Below are 20,571 nucleotides of genomic sequence, written 5' to 3'. Positions count from 1 at the left end.
TTCAGAGATCTCTGCTCTTCAGATTGTCTTCCTGATACAGAGATTTGTTTGGTTTTTGAGTGGTTCTATTTTGAGATCATTACATTCTTTCCTCATCAACTCTTGTTCCAAACCATGGATCTTCAGGTCACTGCTTAACTTTTCCACCTCCCAGTTTGATGAAGGTAGATTGAAATTCCTCATCACCAGCTGAGTTTCCACCTCTGTCCTTAGCTAGAGTTCTGCTTCTTTAGATTGCATCTGTTCATTCAATACTTTTAAAGATTCAGACTTGTGTTTACTCATTTTATTCGATTTGTTCTCTAAATTATCTCTATCAATGCAAATGTTTCAATATACATAATAGGCCCTATTTACTTGTTGCTATTCCACAAAACTTATTTCTTCATCTAATTGAGCTCCTGTAAGCTTTTCTTCCAAAAATCTAATTCTTTTTTTTAACATAAGTCTTCTCTTTCTCTGAATCCTTAAGTCCTTTTTTGATGTCTTCATATGGGCAAAATGGGAAGCAACAGAAGCATCTCCTCAATATGTTGAAACTGGAGTTGCTGGGGTTTTTTCACAAGGTAGCATACAGGTATCACCTTCTATGAGTGCATCCATGAGAGCCTGAAACCAGGCTACTTAGGGCCGCCACCGAGTTTCCATTCCCTAATGTTTAGAAACAGCCCCAAACAGATCGAATTGCCAGGGATCATCACGGGTTCCGATTTCCTTGAAGATACCTCCACTTTACCAGCGAAAGCAGCCACTCTGAGTTATTGAATTGAGGGTATTGGTCTTATATCTACCCATTTGGAATTCCTTAAGATTCTAAGGATATTTTAATCGATTCTCTTGGCTCTTCAGGGTGCATAGTCATATCATTTGCTAATAATGAAAGTATTCGGGCCGGGCGCGGTGGCTCACGCCTGTAATCCCAGTACTGTGGGAGGCTGAGGCAGGCGGATCACAAGGTCAGGATATCGAGACCATCCTGGCTAACACAATGAAACCCTGTCTCTACTAGAAATACAAAAAATTAGCCGGGCGCGGTGGCGGGCACCTGTAGTCCCAGCTACTCGGGAGGCTGAGGCAGGAGAATGGCGTGAACCCGGGAGACCTGACCTTGCAGTAAGTCGAGATTGTGCCACTGGACTGCAGCCTGGGCAACAGAGCTAGACTTTGTCCCTAATAATAATAATAATAATAATAAAATAAAATAATAAAAATATTCCTTCTTTCACAATATCTCTTGCTTTTCATCCCCCCCGCCCCCAACTCTTTTTCCCTTTATCTCTTATTGTTTGGCCAGAATTAAGTACTGGGTGGTCCCTGAGTTTTCTGGGAACACAATTTTGCTTTATTTGTAGGATCTCATCCTAATGAGTAGAGTTTCTTTTGGGGAGTTTAAATGAAATAGAAGCTTTTTCTTTTTCTTTTTCTTTCTTTTTTTTTTTGAGACGGAGTTTCGCTCTTGTTGCCCAGGCTGGAATGCAATGCTGCGATCTCGGCTCACTGTAACCTCCACCTCCCAGGTTCAAGTGACTCTCCTGCTTCAGCCTCCTGAGTAGCTGGGATTACAGCCGTGCACCATCATACCCAGCAATTTTTTTTGTGTTTTTAGTAGGAACAGGGTTTCACCATGTTGTCCAGGCTGGTCGCGAACTCCTGACCTCAGGTGATCCACCTCCCTCGGCCCTCTAAAGTGCTGGGATTACAGGTGTGAGCCACCGTGCCCGGCCTTAAAAATGGAAAATAAAGCCTTTGCTATTACTCAATGTACTTCTAGATTTTTAGGAAAATAATAAATTTAAGTATGACTCCAATTTTTAATTATTGAGGTTTTTCTTTTTATACAATTATATTATTAGTTATATGTGGTCTAAGTATAGTAAACATTGTCATTTTTGAATAGTGACTGTTCAAAAAGACATGAACGAAAATAGGATCTTTTAATTGAGATCTTTTTAGCTTTTTTTTTGAGACAGAGTCTCGCTCTGTCACCTAGGCTGGAGTTCAGTGACTGCAACCTCCACCTCCCAGGTTCAAGTCATTCTCTTGCCTCAATCTCCCAAGTAGCTGAGATTACAGCTGCCCGCCACCACACCTGGCTAATTTTTGTATTTTTAGTAGGGACAGGGTTTCACCATGTTGGCCAGGGTGGTCTCAAACTACCAACCTTAAGTGATCCACCTGCCTCTGCCTCCCAAAATGCTGGAATTACAGGTGTGAATCACTGTTCCTGGCCAACTTTTAGCTTTTAAAAATTAGAATATAATTTTTTTTAGATTTTACAATTGTATGATTAGAACCTCAATTTTTTTTTTTTTTTTTTTTTTGAGATGGAGTCTCACTCTGTTGCCCAAGCTGGAGTGCAGTGGCACGATCTTGGCTCACTGCAACCTCTGCCTCCTGGGTTCAAGCGATTCTCCTGCCTCAACCTTCTGAGTAGCTGGGATTACAGGCCCATGTCACCACACCCAGCTAATTTGTATTTCTAGTAGAGATGGGGTTTTACCATGTTGACCAGACTGGTCTTGAACTCCCGACCTCAGGTGATCCACCTGCCTCAGCCTCCCAAAGTGCTGGATTTATAGGCGTGAGCCACTGCGCCGGGCCCAGACATCAGTTTTTATTTGTTACAGTAAACTGTGGAAGTACTAGTTAATAGAGGCCCAATTATTTGAATACTAACAAAAATGTTGTGATCATTTAAAATAGAATCTACTATGCTTTTCTTTTGGCAGATTTAATATTACATATGTATACGTGTATTTTGTCTGAATATATAGTATTGCATTAGTGTACTTTCAGGGGTATTGAGAAAAAGACCCAGGACTCTATAGACTCAAATACTTGTTTTGTAAAGTGGCCAAGAATACCAGAATATCTGGGTTTTTGTATTACTTAGAAGCACAAAAGAAGTTCATAATTAACATTTTCCCCCATTAAGACTGAAGTCTGATCAAAGAGCAATGAAATTACTATATATGTGCTCACTTTGACAGCACATATACCAAAACTGGAACTATTCAGAGGTTAGCATGGCCCCTGAGCAAGGATGACATGCATATTTGTGAAGCATTTTATATATTTTTTAGAAATCACTATATATATTGCCTGGAATGAGTTCTCACTTGTAAAACAAATCCAAATATATACATATGTGGTGTAATATACTATAGTAAATGTAAATATTTACTATAAATATACTTTAATATAAATGTAGTACATATAGACATATATATATTATATACATGTGACTTTCTGTATGTTTTATTTTACAACCCAGAAAAACATTTTATAAGAACTCCAGTTGTAGAAAAGCAGATGTACTTCCCTCTACAGAATTACCCAGTTAACAACATGGTAATAGGTAGTTTAAAATAAAATTTAGAGTAAACTCAGGTAGGGAAGAAACAAGGGAATATTGTGTTGAATAAAGCTGTTGTATTTCAAATACCTAGAGAGTAGAGAGTAGAGCCTTCTCTATTAAGCATGGTAATGGAGGAGACACCCTTTACATATTGAATAAATTACCTGCAGAATTGACCCAGGAATATGCTTTTATATTTTCTGTGCTAAAACAATGATATCAAGGTAGGGTGACCACATGTCCCTATTTACATGTGTTTTATGCTGTTGGTCTGGCATTAGTTTTTAATTCTCAAGTGTCCTAGTTTGGAAGATAAATTATATGAACAGCCCCAATTATAGTTTCTTTTGAGAATCTGATGAAACACAGGCCCCTTTCCTTAGCATACACACATACAAACATAACACACACACTGCCATTCCACTCAATATCAAATATATAAATATTTAAAAAACCAAACAGAGCTTCTTCCTTCTGTCTTTTCTCTTCCTCCTTGCCTATTAAACTCTACACTCCTTAAAACCACACACGCACAAAAAAAAAAACAAACAAAAACACAACACACGAACTTTACATATAAAGGCTCACAGATGCCCAGAAGCCTATACATGGATTACCCAGGTGTCCGTGGACTGCATATTTGGGTTTTCTGTCCTAGTGCCCTACATAAAGAGAAGACAACTAACCACAGCTGACATTGAGAGGGTAGAACCAAGGGAACCAACTGAAAAGTGGCCATTGGGATTTGAATTGTGTTGAGTGAGGTGGATATTTAGATACTTTGATCTGAGTAGTATTCAGTGGAGTCATTGATAACAATTTTAAAAATAAAGATTTTTTTTAAAAATTGTTTTTAAAAGAGCAATTTTTAAAGTATGGGTTTTTGATAGCTTATTTAAAAAATAATTTGTGTGTTTATCATTGTCTCTTTATTTAGCAATGTTAAAACTACCTCTTGCAACTAGTCCACAGTTTTCCTAGATCCTAGACGTCTTGCCATATTACTAACCCTGTTCATTTGGACTTACCAAACATTTATTAGTATATTTAAAAGAGCAATGATAAATATTAAAATCAGCCGTAGATAAGGACATATACCTACATTTGGACATGTAATAGTGTTGCTTTATGTATTATTGCTGGATAAAGAAACATTCTGATTGCTCAAAAAGACATAACAGTGTAACACAAAAACAAATTTTTAAAAACTGTTAAAAAATTAGTCAGAATTTTAAAAGTATAATTTCCACCTGTGGTAATACTCTGTTGTGAATTTTATTCGTAGAACTAAAGTAAACATTTTTAATCTTTTTATTTGCTCAATTGAATAAGTTTCCTTTTTGTATTTCTGCATTAATAGCAATTTCTTGGAAGAAATCTTCAATTAATGACTAAGAGGATTAAGTAAATTTATACCAAGTTGCGTATGTTGGAATTTCTTGAAAGAGTATCCAGTATTTTTCTGATGTATTATGGATGTGTAAATTAAAAATTACAATGAAACTTTTTTTTGGTTTGTTTCCCAAACAAAGTTATTGTATCTTTAGATGTGTATAGTAAAGCAAAATGTAACCTATATCCTTGAAATATTGTCAGACACGATAAAATCGGTGATAATATAAGTCTGCCAGGAATTAGAAGCATATAAAAAAATAAAATAAGCAAAGGTGAACTATTTTAAGTTTATTGTCTTAATGGGAAGTGAAAAGCAATATGATCTTAGTTATTGCTCATGTAATCTTTTTTTAAAAAATTGCTTTAATGTAGCTGATGGATATTGCCTCTGAATATCCTTATAAAAAGTATTCTCTGGCCAGGCGTGGTGGCTCATGCCTGTAATCCCAGCATGTGGGAGGCCAAGGTGGGCGGATCACGAGGTCAGGAGATCGAGACCATCCTGCCCAACATGGTGAAACTTCGTCTCTACTAAAAATACAAAAATTAGCCAGGTGTGGCGGCACGTGCCTGTAATCCCAGCTACTCGGGAGGCTGAGGCAGGAGAATCCCTTGAACCTGGGAGGCAGAGGTTGCAGTGAGCCAAGATTGCGCCACTGAACTCCAGCCTGGAAACAGAGGGAGACGCCGTTTCAAAAAAAGAAAAAAGAAAAAAAAGAAAAAAAAAGTTCTCCTTACTGTAGAACTTTTGATTATTTCTCCGTCCTTTTGCAAGCATGTCTCCTCTGATGCTTTCAACTATTAAGCACAGTCATTTCCTATACTGTTTAATTTAGTGTGTAGTTCATCTTACTTATTTCATCCTTTGTGACTAGATTTTTTTTTTTCCTAGCTTTTGGTAGTGTTTTCTGTAATGAGATATGTTATGAGTCATTGACCAAGTCTGCCAGTTAATTTCTGAATGTCTGTTTCTCTTTTTTCTGTGATGATATAGAACCTCTAATTTATTTATTTCCTTCCTTCCTTTCTTCCTTTTTCTCTTTCTTTCTTCTTTCCTTCTTTCTCTCCTTCCTTCCTTCCTTCCTTTCTTTCTTTCTTTTCTTTCTTTCTCCTTCCTTCCTTCCTTCTTTCCTTCCTTCCTTCCTTTCTTTCCTTCCTTCCTTCTTCCTCCCTCCCTTCCTCTCCTTTTCTTTTTTTTCTCCTCTCCTTTCCTTTCCTTTCCTTTCCTTTCCTTTCCTTTCCTTCCCTTCCCTTCCCTTCCCTTCCCTTCCCTTCCCTTCCCTTCCCTTCGCCTTCCCTTCCCTTCGCCTCCCCTCCCATCCCCTCCCCTCCCCTCCCCTCCCTTCCCTTCCTTTCCATTCCTTTCGTTTCCTTTCCTGTTTCCCCAGGCTGGAGTGCAGTGGTGCAATCACCTTGAACTCCTGGATTCAAGCAGTCCTCCCACCTCAGCCTCTCAAGTAGCAAGGACTATGGGCATATACCACTATACCTGGCTAATTTTTAATTTTTTTTATAGACACAGGGTCTCACTATGTTGCCTAGGCTGATCTCAAACTCCTGGGCTCAAGCGATCCTCCCGCCTCAGCCTCCTAAATTGCTGGGATTATGAGCATTAGCTACTACACTTGGCCCTAGAACCCCTAATTTCTATCTAAGCACATGCTACCAAGAATAAAGAATATATTCTCAGTCTCACTTGAAATTAAGTATGGCTATGTCACAGTGGTTTAGCCAATGGATATACAGCAGAAATGGCATCTGGGAACTTTTCTTAAAGGCATTGGCACATACTCTTTGTCTCCCTTTCCTTCCACTCCCACTCTTTCTGTGTTCCTAGAGCCTGTTACTTAGAGGATGTGATAGTTACCATTTCAGTCCATAAGAGCAAGAACCATACCCTAGGGTTGGCAAAGCAGTGGACTGAGAACAGCCTGAGATCCTGAGGATATTGTGGAGAAACCTGCCATCCCAGCCTTGAGCTGCCTACCTCTAGATTTATGTGCCAGACAAACAAACTTCTGTTTTGTTTAAGTCACTGTATCTTTGTCTATTATTGCCAAACCAGTTATAAATGATGTTTAAGGCAGGCTGTTGACCTTGATCTATAGATTACAATTGTGTGGAAGATACCACTTGCCCATTAGCAGTCACTCCCCATGCCCCCAACACACACTCCCGCCTAGGCAACCATGAATCTACTTTCTATCTATATTTATTTGCCTATTCTGGACATTTTATATGAATGGAATCATACGATATATGCTCTTTTGTGACTAGCTTCTTTCACTTAGCATAATGTATTCCAGGTTCATTTATGTTAAAGCATGTATCAGTACTTGATTACTTTTTATTGCTAAGCATAATAATATTCCATTGTGTGGATATACTATGGATATACTACATTTTATTTATCTATTCATCAACTGATGGACATTTAGGTCTTTCCACTGTTTATCTACTATGAATAATGCTGCTATGAATATTTCATTTTTATGTGGATATATGTTTTTGTTTCTATTGCATATATATCTAAGAGTGTAATTGCTGGGTCATGTAATAACTATGTTTAACATTTTGAGGAAGTGCCACCTGTTTTTCAAAGTAGCTACACCATTTTCATACCCGGTAGCAATGAATATAGGGTTCTAATTTCTTCATATCCTCGACAACATTTATCTATCTTTTTAAATATAGCCATCCTAATGGGTGTTAAGTGGTCTCTTGTGATTTGCATTTCTCTAATGGCTAATAATATTGAATATCTTTTCATGTGCTTATTGGCTCTCTCTCTCTCTCTTTTTTATGGATGTGTTTTCACTCTATCACCCAGGCTGGAATGTAGTGACATGATCTTGGCTCATGGTAACCTCCACCTCCTAGGCTCAACCAATTCTCCTGGCTCAGCCTCCTGAGTAGCTGGGCCTACAGGCACAGGCCACCATGCTTGGTTAATTTTTTTGTGTGTAGAGACAGAGTTTTGCTATGTCACCCAGGCTGGTCTTGAACTCCTGGACTCAAGTGATCCACCCACCTCAGCTGCCCAAAGTGTTGGGATTACAGGCGTGAGCCACAGTGCCCAGCCTGGCTATTTTTTGTATCTTCTTTGGAGATAAAAAAAGAAGCCAATAAAAGAAGACATTGAATATATTTCAATATCTTCTGAAGAATACTTAATAGAAAGAATAGAATATCTTTCTATTCACCTGCTTTGCCATTTTTAATCTGGGTTAATTGTCTTTTTGTTAATGAATTATAAGAGTTCTTTATATATTCTGGATACAAATCCTTTATCATATATATGATTTGCAAATATTTTTTCCTGTTCATGAATTGGTTTATATATATATATATATTTTTGTTTTGTTTTCTTGATGACATTGTTTACAACACACAGTTTTTAATTTTGAGAAAGTCCAATTTATCTATACTTTCTTTTGTTGATTGTGCCTTTGGTTTGTACCTAAGAAACCATTGCCCAACCTAAGATCATGAAGATTTACTCCTACATTCTCTTCTAAGAGTTTTATAGTTTTAATTTTTATATTTAGGTCTATGATTTGAGTTAGTATAGTTTGAGGTAGGAGTCCTGATTCATTCTTTGGCATGTGGATATTCAGTTGTTCCAGCACCATTTGTTGAAGTGACTATTATTTCCCTCATTGAATTGTCTTAGCAGAAATAACCATCTTTAAGTTTATTTTTGTATGTGTGATATGTTCTTATAAAAAAATTAAACATCATAGAAATAAAAAAAAAAAAGAAAAAGTTCCTTAAAATACCACCTCCAGGCCACGTGTGGTGGCTCATGCCTGTAATCCTAGTACTTTGGGAAGCTGTGGCAGAATAGTTTGAGTCCAGGAGTTTGAGACCAGCCTGGGCAACATGACAAAACCTTATCTCTACAAAAAATACAAACAATTAGCTGAACGTGCCTGTGGTTTCAGCTACCCAGGAGGCTGAAGTGGGGGAATCACCTGAGCCCAGGAGGTCAAGGCTGCAGTGAGCTGTGATTGCACCACCGTACACCTGGGTGACAGAGTAAGACACTGTCTCAACAAACAAACACACAAACAAAAGCACCTCCAAAGATAATTGTTAATACTATAAATGAGTGGTCTAGAATAATTGATCTCTAAGGGATCTTCCAGGTCTGTGAGTCTATAAAATTTTACTAGGCACAGATAATTCCCAGAAACAACGATTTAGCAGAAAATTCTATTTGCATGAGTGATTCCCTGAAGTACTTAAATGAAAGGCCTAGTGGCCCAGCGATGCATCTATCATCCTGTTACTACGGGATAGGAGAACCCACCTAAAGCTATTAACAATTTTATTAAAATCTATAGACCTTCCCTAGATTTTTTTTTCTGTTTACTTTGCATTCTACATTATACCACAGCAAACATACTCATAAATGATACTTGAACTCATACCCTTTGTATAGGAGAGGGCATTGCATCTCAGTAGCAGTATAAGGGAGTGGTTAAGAGAACAGAGTCAGACTGTCTTGATTTAAATTCCAACTATAACTCTTACCTAGTTTGTGATCTTGGACCAGTTACTTAACCTGTCTGTGCCTCAGTTTCCTGGTAAATGGGGATCTTAATGCCAAAATTATAGGGAAATTGTGTTGGATTAAGTGACGTAATACATGTAAAGTGCTTAGGACCATAACTGGTACTTAGTAAGCGCTCAATAAAAAAGCTATACAGCTTCATTATTATTAGCATATTCTGGTTCCTGTCACAAAGTAAGTGATAAATGATCATCAAACTAGTACTTTGAAAACTCAAATTGGGGCCAGGCATGGTGGTCTCAGCACTTTAGAGGCCAAGGCAGGAAGATCTCTGGAGGCTAGGAGTTCAAGATCAGCCTGGGCAACGTAGCAAGAACCCAGTCTTTACTTAAAAAATTAAGTTCAATAAAAAACTCAAAGCTGGGCACAGCAGCTCACACCTGTAATCCCAGAACTTTGGGAGGCCAAGGTGGGTGGATTACTTGAGGTCAGCAGTTTGAGAGCAGCCTGGCCAACATGGTGAAACCCTGTCTCTGGTAAAAATACAAAAATGAGCTGGGCATGGTGGCACGTGCCTGTAGTCCCAGCTACTCGGGAGGCTGAGGCAGGTGAATTGCTTGAACCCAGGAGGTAGAGGTTGCAGTGAGCCGAGATTGCACCATTGCACTCCAGCCTGGGCGACAGAGCGAAACTCTGTCTTAAAAAACAACAAGAACAACAACAACAACAACAACAACAACAAAAAACACGCAAACAAACAAAAAACAAAAAAAACCCACAAAACTCAAATTAGGGCTATCTAGTGTGGGGAAACTAGATAGAGTTAGGGAGCTTTTTACCTCCTAAGACACAAAAAGTTCATGACAGCTCCATTTTTACCCTAACAGGTTGGAAGAGATAGAAATCTATGAATAGCTGAAGGCAGAATGTGTTTATCCAATACAATAACATAGTTGAAACCTGGAACAAAAACTGTTTAAAAGTTTGCTTAGGCCGGGTGCGGTGGCTCATGCCTGTAATCCCAGCACTTTGGGAGGCTGATGGGGGCGGACCATGAGGTCAGGAGATTGAGACCATGGTGAAACCCCGTCTCTACTAAAAAATACAAAAAATTAGCTGGGCGTGGTGACAGGCACCTGTAGTCCCAGCTGCTGTGCAGGCTGAGGCAGGAGAATGCTGTGAACCCGGAAGGTGGAGCTTGCAGTGAGCCGAGATAGCGCCACTGGACTCCAGCCTGGGCGACAAAGCGAGACTCCATCTCAAAAAAAAAAAAAAAAAAAAAAAAGTTTGCTTAATGGAAACAATGTTACTTGGAGTAGTTTTTTAGTTTTTTAATTTTTTCAGTAGATGGCATCAATATAATATCCCTCATTTCTTCCCAAGGAAATTTTTTCTCTCTTTAGGGGAGATATATGGTAGAAATGTTTATTATTTACTCTAGTATATCAATAATTATCTTAAGTGGACAAAATGCTTCAATTGAAACACCACAACTGGCAGTTAGGGTTTTAAAATAATTATATGCTGTTTATAAAAGACATTTAAAATTTAAGGATCTTAAAATGTTGAACGTAAAAGAATGGAAAATAGGGGCTGGACATGGTGGTTCACGCCTGTAATCTTGGCATTTTGGGAAGCCGAGGCGGGAGTATTGCTTGAGTGCAGGAGTTCTAGACAGGCCTGAGCAACATAGGGAGACCCCATTTCTACAAAAGTTTTTTAAAGTATCTATGTGTGGTGGCGTGCACCCGTGGTCCCAGCTACCCAGGAAGTTGAAGTGGGAGGATTGCCTTGAGCTGGGATGTTGAGGCTGCAGGGAGCCATGTTTGTGCCACTGTACTCTAGCCTGGGCAACAAAGCGAGACCATCAAAAAAGAAAGAGAGAAAGAGAGAAAAAAGAAAGACAGAAAGGAAGGAAGGAAGGAAGGAAGGAAGGAAGGAAGGAAGGAAGGAAGGAAGGAAGGAAAGGAGGGAGGGAGGGAGGGAGGGAGGGAAAGAAAGAAAGAGAGAGACAGAAAGAAAGAAAGAAAGAAAGAAAGAAAGAAAGAAAGAAAGAAAGAAAGAAAGAAAGAAAGAAAGAAAATCGAAAAAAAAAATCACCAAAAAACCCCAAAGAAAATAGAAGGAAGGAAATAATATGGAATTATAGTAGAGAAGGAGAAATTAATAAAATAGGAAACAAACTTACAATAGAAATGATCAACAAATCAAGAAGTTGAGTTTTGAAGACTAAAAGAAATTTATAAATTTCTGACAGGACTGGCCAAAAAAAGGAAAGAAGGCACAGATATTATCAAAAATAAAAAGAGGAATACATCTGAGATTCTAGAGACATTTAAAAAATTAGAGGAAATTATGACCAAATTAATGCCAATAAATTTGAACATTTACATGAGCTATTTAAATTTCTAGGAAATATATCTTACTAAAACTGCCACAAAAAAGGAAATCTGAACAGTCGTATAACTGTGAAAAATCACGATTTTATAATATGAAAAATCGTCCTACAACCCCACTAATTACTAGTTTTTGTCATCTTAGTGAGCTATGTAACCTGTTTCCACATCTGAGAAATGAAGATAGTAACATAATGCCATAGTAATATTGGAGGATTAAATGAGAAAATGCCTGTAAAAGTGCATTGCACAGGGCCTAGCGTTTGCCACATGATCAATGCATGCTTGCCTTTTTTAGTTTCCTTTACAGCTATGGTGTATCACTGAGTGCAGAATGTGTGTGTCCTTCAGGCTGTCTCATGTGCATGCTCTGAAAGGTAAAGGGGCCTGCTCTTTGTTCTGAAGTAAAACTGCTCAGGGCATTAGGTGGATCTGAAATTTAAAAATAAAATTGAAAGTAAATCAATCTTTTCCTTAAATCAGATTGTCTCTGCTTTTGTTTTGCACACCTGCCTCAATATCAGTCTTGGAATTTTTTCCTGCTGTTGTGGGCGCAATTTCTGTGATATGTACAGAACCACCCTACTCCAGGCCTTGGATCCTGACCTTAGTGGCTTGGAAAAGGCTGTCACTTAGAATCTACATTCCAGTCCTCACTATCACTGTCTCCATTCTTCTTGCATCTCCCCCCTGGGGTGATTTCCCAGCCTGCTATTATATTTCCTGTTTGTATAGTTCCCCTGATCTCCAGAGCATGTAGTACTCACTAGCCAGAATATTCCCCTTGTCTTCTGTGTTACATAAAGTTATTTCCAGCATATCTGATCTCTTCTCATCCTTTCTCTGTCACTTGGGGGCTTTGCTCAATCTGGTTGTGTCACAATCTTTAGGAGATTCCCTCTTTCTTGATCAGAGAGCCCTTCATTCCTCCATTCCTTGCCTCTGCAACCATGAGGGTGTGACACAGATGAAGGTGTGACACAGATGAAGGTGTGACACAGATGAAGGTGTGACACAGATCTCATCTCTTCCTGGAATTCCCAATCTCAAGAGCTTTTCTTCATGGTGTTGCTGACTTAAATGAGGGTGCCTGCCAACTGTGGGGCCCTCACCCACTTAATGAGGTTTGTTTCCTTGTGAGGTTTATTTCCTTGTCACGGTGTTGTGATGTATTTCACGTTGCTCTTATCTTTAAAACTGGGTTCATTTCCTTGTCCTAGTTAGGCTCCTCACCATACCTACTCTGTATTGTGTTTCTTCCTCATTTGTCAGACTTTTTTTTTTTTTTTTGAGACAAGTCTTGCTCTGTCGCCAGGCTGGAGTGCAGTGGCACGATCTTGGCTCACTGCAACCTCCGCCTCCTGGGGTTCAAGCGATTCTCCTGCCTCCGCCTCCTGAGTAGCTGGGACTGCAGGTGCGCACCACCATGCCTGGATAATTTTTATATTTTTAGTAGAGATGGAGTTTCACCATGTTGGCCAGGATGGTCTCGGTCGCTTGACCTCATGATCTGCCCATCTCGGCCTCCCAAAGTGCTGGGATTACAGGCACAAGCCACCACACCCACCCCTTTTGTCAGATTTTTAAAACCTGTTTCTTTCCCTCTCTCCATTCCCACCTGTTCAAATCCTGTCCTTCTTTCGGACATCATCTCAAAGGATATCTCTGAATGAAACTTCTTTGGCAACCCCCTCTTCTTGCCCCCTCTCCCCACAGGACTCTATTCCACGTAGAGCACTTAGGTTACTCAACCTCAAATTAAAATTATTTGTGTATACCTGCCAAAGGCCCTTACTACATTGTTGGGTACTTGAAGGCAAGGATTATTTCTTACTAATCTTTGCAGCTCCCACAGCACCAGCACAGTGCCTGGAATATGGGAGTTACTCAGGAACTATTTGATGAATTGAATTCATACGTGTAAGAATCCAGAAGATAAAGGAAAGTATTTCCTTCAGTTTCAGACTGGGACCCACCAGTGTCCTGATGGGTTTCACTGCTTGTTAGGAAGCAGGTTGTATGGACCTGGAGGTGCCAGATAAAACCAAGGCTTCCATAACACACATTCATCAACCCCGTTAGGGTTGTCTCATTCATTCATTTATGCATTCATTCAACAGACATTTGTTGATGACTGAGTGCTAAACTCACAGCTTTTTTTTTCTTTTCCTGTAAAGTGAGATAACAGGGAGTGGGACCCTTCCATTAAGGCATTTATAATCTGGTTGGAGACTTGGAAATATAAACAACTGACTGTAAGGCAAAGTGAAGTCAGTGCTAGAATAACATACAGGTCAAATTCTCTGAGAGTGCTAGTCCTTGGTTTCTGCAGAGCAGAAAAGAGGGACATTGGAAAAAATCAGGATGGTTCAGAAGAACCATGTTGTGTTCTGGTGGACTCATAGCATCACCATGATGACAATAACAAGGTCCCCGAAAGGGGGACATCCTGTCGTTTCCAGCAACAACATAGATGAATCTGGAGGTCTTTATGCTAAGTCAAATAAGCCAGGCACAGAAACATAAATACCACATGATCTCACCTATATGTGGAATCTAATAAAGTTGAACTCATGGAAGTAGAAAGTAGAACAATGGTTAACAGAGGCTTAGGGGAAGATGGGGAGGGAGAGAATGGGGAATTGTTGATTAAAGGGTACAAAATTTCAGATAGACAGGAGGAACGGGTTTTGAGATCCATTGCACGTGAGGGTGACTATAGTCAATGGTAATATATTATATATTTCAAAATAGCTAAGAGTAAATTTCAAATGTCTCACTATAAAAATAATAGGTAAGTGAAGTGATGGATATGTTAATCAGCTTGATTTCATCATGCCACATTGGATACATATATTAAAACATCACATTGTACCCCATAAATATATGCAACAATGATTTGTTAAAAAAAAAAAAAAAGTAGCCGGGCATGGTGGCTCACACCTTTACAGGTTCCCAGCACTTTGGGTGGCCCAGGCAGGAGGATTGCTTGAGGCCAGCCTGGGCAACATATTTTATTGACTTATTAAAAAAAAAAAATATCCCCCTGAGCTTTTCTGGCCCACCTCTCATCAAATCCCTGGCACCGTCTCGGCATTTGATGAGAGTGCGAGGTAGAGTGGGTAGGAGCAGGCAAGTCAAGTTGCTGTAGACTTGTGCTGTCTAATATCGCAAAATGCAGCTAGCGGGCACTTGAAATGTGGCCAGTGTGAACTGAGATGTATTAAGTGTGAAATACACCCTGGACTGTGAAGACTTGGCACAAAAACAGAATCATTTTTATTTTTATTTTATGAGACAGAGTCTTACCCCGTCACCCAGGCTGGAGTACAGTGGCATCATCTCTGCTCACTGCAACCTCATGCCTCTCAGGTTCAAGTGATTCTCGTGCCTTAGCCTCCCGAGCAGCTGGGATTACAGGCATCTGCCACCATGCCCAACTAATTTTTGTATTGTATTTGTATTTATTTAATTTATTTTTATTTTTTGTTTTAATTTTGTATTTTTAGTAGAGGTGGTGTTTTGCCATGTTGGTCAGGCTGGTCTCAAACTCCTGACCTCAAGTGATCTGCCCGCCTCGGCCTCCCAAAGTGCTGGGATTACAGGCATGAGCCACCGTGCCCAGCCAAAAACAGAATAATTTTCATGTTGATTACATGTTAAAATAATATTTAGGATATATTGGTTTAAATAAAATATATTGTTGAAATTAATTTCACCTCTTTTTTTTTTTTTTTTTACTTTTTTAATGTGGCTACTAGACCATTTAAAAAGTTACGTACACCCTGGACAATGTAAGGTGTAGACCCTCATCTCTACAAAAAAAATAAATAATTAGTTGAGTGTGGTGATGCATCCTTGTAGTCCCAGCTGCACGGGAGGCTGAGGGAAGAGGATCACTTGAGCCCATGGGTTCAAAGTTGCAATGAGCTATGATTGTACCACTGCATTCCAGCTTGGGTGACAGAGCGAGACTCTGATACTAAAAAAAAGAAATCAATAAATAAAACTGTACATGGCCCACATACAGTTGGCCCTTCATATCTCTGGGTTCTGCATCTGTGGATTCAACCAACTGTGGATCAAATATATCTGGGAAAAAAATCATAATACAACAATAAAAATAAATTTTAAAAATATAAGAAGGATTTACATAGCAATTATATTGTCTTAGGTATTATAAGTAATCTAGAGATGATTTAAAATATACGGTAGGATGTGTGTAGGTTATAAGCACATACTACACCATTTGATATAAGGGACTTGAGCATCGTGGATTTTGGTAGCTGTTTTGGAGGTGTCCTGAAACCAATCCTCTGCATATCCCAAGAGACCTCTGTACTTCTGCTGGACAGTGTTGTTCTAAAGTCTGTTCCCCAGGCTCAGGTACTCTAGGAAATTTGGAAAACCCTTGGGGGAAACAGATAGATCTTGATACTGAGCCGGGACCCAGTCCCACTGGTATTTACCAGTCCTGACCTGGATCCAAACTCCCAGGGACTTTGGGAGTGCTATAGGCATCACTTGGGTCTAGGCTATGGCAGAGTCAGGTCACAGATAGGAAACTTGGTTCTCTCCATTCTGTGTTTCTCTGTGACTCAGGCCACAAGGACAAATGTGACAGGGTGTTGGTTTGTTTTTTGTGTTTCTTTCAAGCAGCTGCCTTGAAGACACAAATAGCTTCGGGACGGCAATGATAAGGAGCCGGTCTAGTAGCGTCTTCCATAATAGCAACTAAGCTTTTGATCATTAATCAGTTAGCATACTGCTTGCCTAGGTGACTTATTATATACAGAAAAAGGTGGCAAGGTGACGACTGAAACAAGATGCTACGCCCAAGAATGCAACTCTAGATTCTGGAAAAGGGAAATAAACAGATTCTCCTCTAGAGCCTCTGGAAGGAGCTTGGCTTTGCAGACACTTGGATTTTGGCTCAGTGACACTGATTTCAGACTTCTGACATCGAGAACTATGAGAGAATGAATGTGTATTGTTTTTAGCCACCAAGTTTGTGGTAATTTATAACAGCAGCCATAGGAAATGAGTACAGCCAGGCACTATTCTAAAGAATTCCCTTGTATTGGTTCATCCAACTCTCACCTCTTCCCATCTCCTCATTGATGGTGGGGAGGTGTATCCAGGGATCATACTTACTAATCTGCCATCCTCACTAGGCTTCACCACACACCACACCCTGTACTCACATGTGCAGAACCTTACTGACCCACTTCATTCTAGGCCAGGGAGAGGCCCGAAGAGCCTCAAGCCTCAGCTTTCTCCCAAACCCATAACCAATCCCATGACCCCGTAACCCAGGGTCCAGAGTGCAAGAAGTTGCAACGAGGAAAAAATAAGTATCTTTTCACTGACTTGTTTTATAAATCTGGATTTTTATATTAGATTAGAATGAAGGTGGCACCTTCCTCCATCTCAAAGGCCAGCAGCATAGCATCTGGTTTCCATCATCACATTGCTGCCCTCCTCAGTAAAACCCTTCCTAGATTACTCCGTCTATCTCCCTCTTATAAGGACATTTGTGATTACATTTAGATCCACCCAGGTGATCCAAGATAATTTCCCCATCTCAAGATACTTAATAACATCTGCAAAGACCCCTTTTCGATATAAGGTAACACAGATTCTAGGGATTAGCACCTAGATATCTTTGGGGGCCATTATTTAGCTGCCACACTGGTATAAAGTAAATGCTTAAGAAATTAGCTATTATTATCACTGTGCTAAGCACTTTTTAGGTGCTAATTAATCCTCACTACAACACTAGGAAGCAGAGACTGTGGGTATCCTATCTTACAGAGAAGAAAGAGGCTTAGAGAGCTTAAGCAGTTGCCTAAAATCAGAGGGCAAGTGGCAGAGCCCATGCTCTTCGCCTCCATACAGGCTGATTTGGGGAGCACACCTATGACTGCACTTGTGGTAAGGCTAACTCTCACCCTACTTTTCCATTTCAATCATTTGAGTTGTTGTATGTATTCTTGGAGTAGGGGTGGTCCTTCCCCATAGAGTGTCATCTCTTTCAGGACAAGGAGTCTGTCTGTCATGCACTTTCTCTTGTGGTTTGGTGCTCTGCACATACTGAAAACAAAATTAATGGTGTTGATTTAACTGCCAAAGCTGGAGCACATAAGCATCATTAAGTGCAAAGAATACTGATTAAACAGAACAACAAAGAATATTGATGAAACAGAACCAGCTCTACCTCCTTACTTGCCAACCCCTAGAGACTGACATGGTGAGAGGGGTGAGTTGAAAAGGAAGAAGTTTAGTTTTACCTTCTAAAGGTCAGCCTGTCTGTTGGTCTGGTAGAGATGGAGATTACAACAACCCTTCAGGAAAACATTACATTTTATTCCATGAAAAATAAACAGCGTTTCGTTCATGCGGTACGTACTAGTCTTTCCGACATGATGGACTGTGGTTAAACTCAGCATATCCTGGGAATGGGTAGGAGATGGACATCATTCAGTAGGAGAAAGCGAAACTGGGAAATGAACTGTGGAGAAAGAGATCTCCACAGGATCAATGATAAGTATTCTGAATGACCATGGGAAAAAGGGTAGTGTGGAGGAAAAGGGAGGCAGTGGAAGTGATTGAAGTTCAGACTGCATTCTGGGAGGTGAAAGAAGCAAAGAAGGGCGCAGCACTAAGGAAGGAGAAGAGAAGGAGTTTTAGTTATATAAGATTTTCTCTGAAAAATGAAAGATACCAGAAGTGGCCATATTAAAAACCATCTCCTAATGGACCTGCTTTACTTCAGGAGGGATAAGTGCTAGCATTTGCTAAGTCTGAGAAATCATCATCGCAGTCTTGTCGTTGATGAATCATGTAGTGGCCACCGCAGAAACCTGAATCACCAAAGCTTCCTTTCCTCACCTCATTGCCATATAAACTGACTAGACTGGGATGGGAGAAAAAGATGGAGGCTTACAAATATCCTCTCCAGCATCACCCAGGCACTAAGGGCAGTGAGGTGGCCAAGGTCCCAGTCCTAGGGCTTTTAGATTTCCACTGATACCACTCTAGGGGATTTGATGGATGCGCTTGTTGGCTCATCATGTCATCCCCTTTCCATAGGCACATCTGTAAAAATGTCACCAGAAGGTGGCCCAGTGAGCATGAAACCTCAGGGGTGGGGTGGGGGGAAAGCTCCATGGTTCTAATGGCTGATGTGGCTGATGCCACCCTGTTTCAGTGGCCTGATGCCTCCATGTCTGTTGTTAGGGTGTCCCTACTGTGGGGATTGGCACATTGTTTTCTTCCTATGTTATTATGCAACTGATTTGGTTTAGACTTAATCTAATCCAGTGCAGTCCAGTTCCTATTTTCCAAAGAAGACAATATACCCAGGCCATTTAAATTTGATCTGGGTGTTGCTGAGACTAGTACACACCCACAAATAATCCAACAATCTCTTTGGCTGTGTCATGTCTGCGGTGTCTAACCTCATCCTTTTTATTTGTGTCCCATTGATTTTATTCTAAGTTTTAGGGATACTTTGGGGTGTCATCCCAACATATTCCCTGTATAAATACTGTGTCTTTAATTCCACAAATGAACATTACAGAGAGTTAGTGTTATTCTTATTTTACCTCTGAAAAAAACTGACACTAACAGGTTTGGTAACTTGTCCAAAATCACATAGCCTGTAAATTCTAAGAACTGTGATTCTGGCTAGGCACAGTGGCTCACGCCTGTAATCCCAGCACTTTGGGAGGCCGAGGCAGGCAGATCGTGAGGTCAGGAGATGGAGACCATCCTGGCTAACACAGTGAAACCCCGTCTGTACTAAAAATACAAAAAAAATTAGCCGGGCATGGTGGTGAGCGCCTGTAGTCCCAGCTACTCAGGAGGCTAAGGCAGGAGAATGGCGTGAACCCAGAAGATGGAGCTTGCAGTGAGCCCAGATCGCTCCACTGCACTCCAGCCTGGGCAATAGAGGGAGACTCCGTCTAAAAAAAAAAAAAAAAAAAAAAAAGGATTATGATTCCATCCCTGATCAGTCCGATTTTAAAGTTCAGTCTTTTCCTACATAATGCTGAAGTGACTGGGAAAAGTCAAGCTTCTAACTTGATAATTCAACTGGGAATTTACAATTATGGTCTGTGATGATGACATCTTGTATCATATACAACAGTGGTTTAAACCTGACTGCACATCAGATCATGTTATTGAGCTTTTAAAAACTGTACATGCTTGGCCGGGCATGGTGGCTCACACCTGTAATCCCAGCACTTTGGGAGTCCAGGGCAGATCACCTGAGGTCGGGAGTTCGAGACCAGCCTGACCAACATGGAGAAACCCTGTCTCTACTACAAAATACAAAAAATTAGCTGGGCGTGGTGATACATGCCTGTAATCCCTGCTACTTGGGAGGCTGAGGCAGGAGAATCACTTGAACCTGGGAGCCAGAGGTTGTGGTGAACCAAGATCGTGCCATTGCACTCCAGCCTGGGTAACAAGAGTGAAACTCCATCTCAAAAAACAAACAAACAAACAAAAAACCTATACATGCTTTGAATGTATTAATACAGTTAGATTTGCTAATATTTTGTTCAGAATGTTTGCATCTATATTGATGAGAGAGATCAGTCTGTAATTTTCCTTTCTCGTAATATCCTTGTCTGTTTTGGATATCAAGGTTATGCTGGCCTCATAAAACAAGTTATAAAGTGTTCTCTTCTCTTTTTTGTGTATATATATATATATTTTTGGTAGTGACAGGGTTTCACCTTGTTGCCCAGGCTGGTCTTGAACTCCTGGGTTCAAGGGATCCACCAGCCTTGGCCTCCCAAAGTGCTGGGATTATAGGAATGAGCTACTGCACCTGGCTCTTCTCTTCTTTTTTATTTCCTTGTATTTAGACAATGTTATCTGTACTATTTCTATAG

The 20,571-nt window shown here is 40.1% G+C and overlaps 1 non-coding gene and 1 pseudogene across 1 annotated transcript; one reads left to right on the top strand and one right to left on the bottom strand.

Moving 5' to 3' along the window:
• Position 1: 1 nt before the first annotated feature.
• On the bottom strand, positions 2–603 carry LOC106999165 (5-azacytidine-induced protein 2 pseudogene; annotated as a pseudogene).
• A 2,371-nt stretch (positions 604–2,974) lies between these two features.
• Positions 2,975–3,078, top strand: LOC114679772 (U6 spliceosomal RNA). Its single transcript, XR_003731882.1, has one exon. It is a non-coding gene; the product is annotated as a U6 spliceosomal RNA (small nuclear RNA).
• The last annotated feature ends 17,493 nt before the right edge of the window (positions 3,079–20,571 follow it).

The sequence above is a fragment of the Macaca mulatta genome, chromosome 7, assembly GCF_049350105.2.
Source record: "Macaca mulatta isolate MMU2019108-1 chromosome 7, T2T-MMU8v2.0, whole genome shotgun sequence".
In the NCBI taxonomy this organism is placed as follows: Eukaryota; Metazoa; Chordata; class Mammalia; order Primates; family Cercopithecidae; genus Macaca; species Macaca mulatta.
This window is presented reverse-complemented; position numbering and strand designations above follow the sequence as displayed.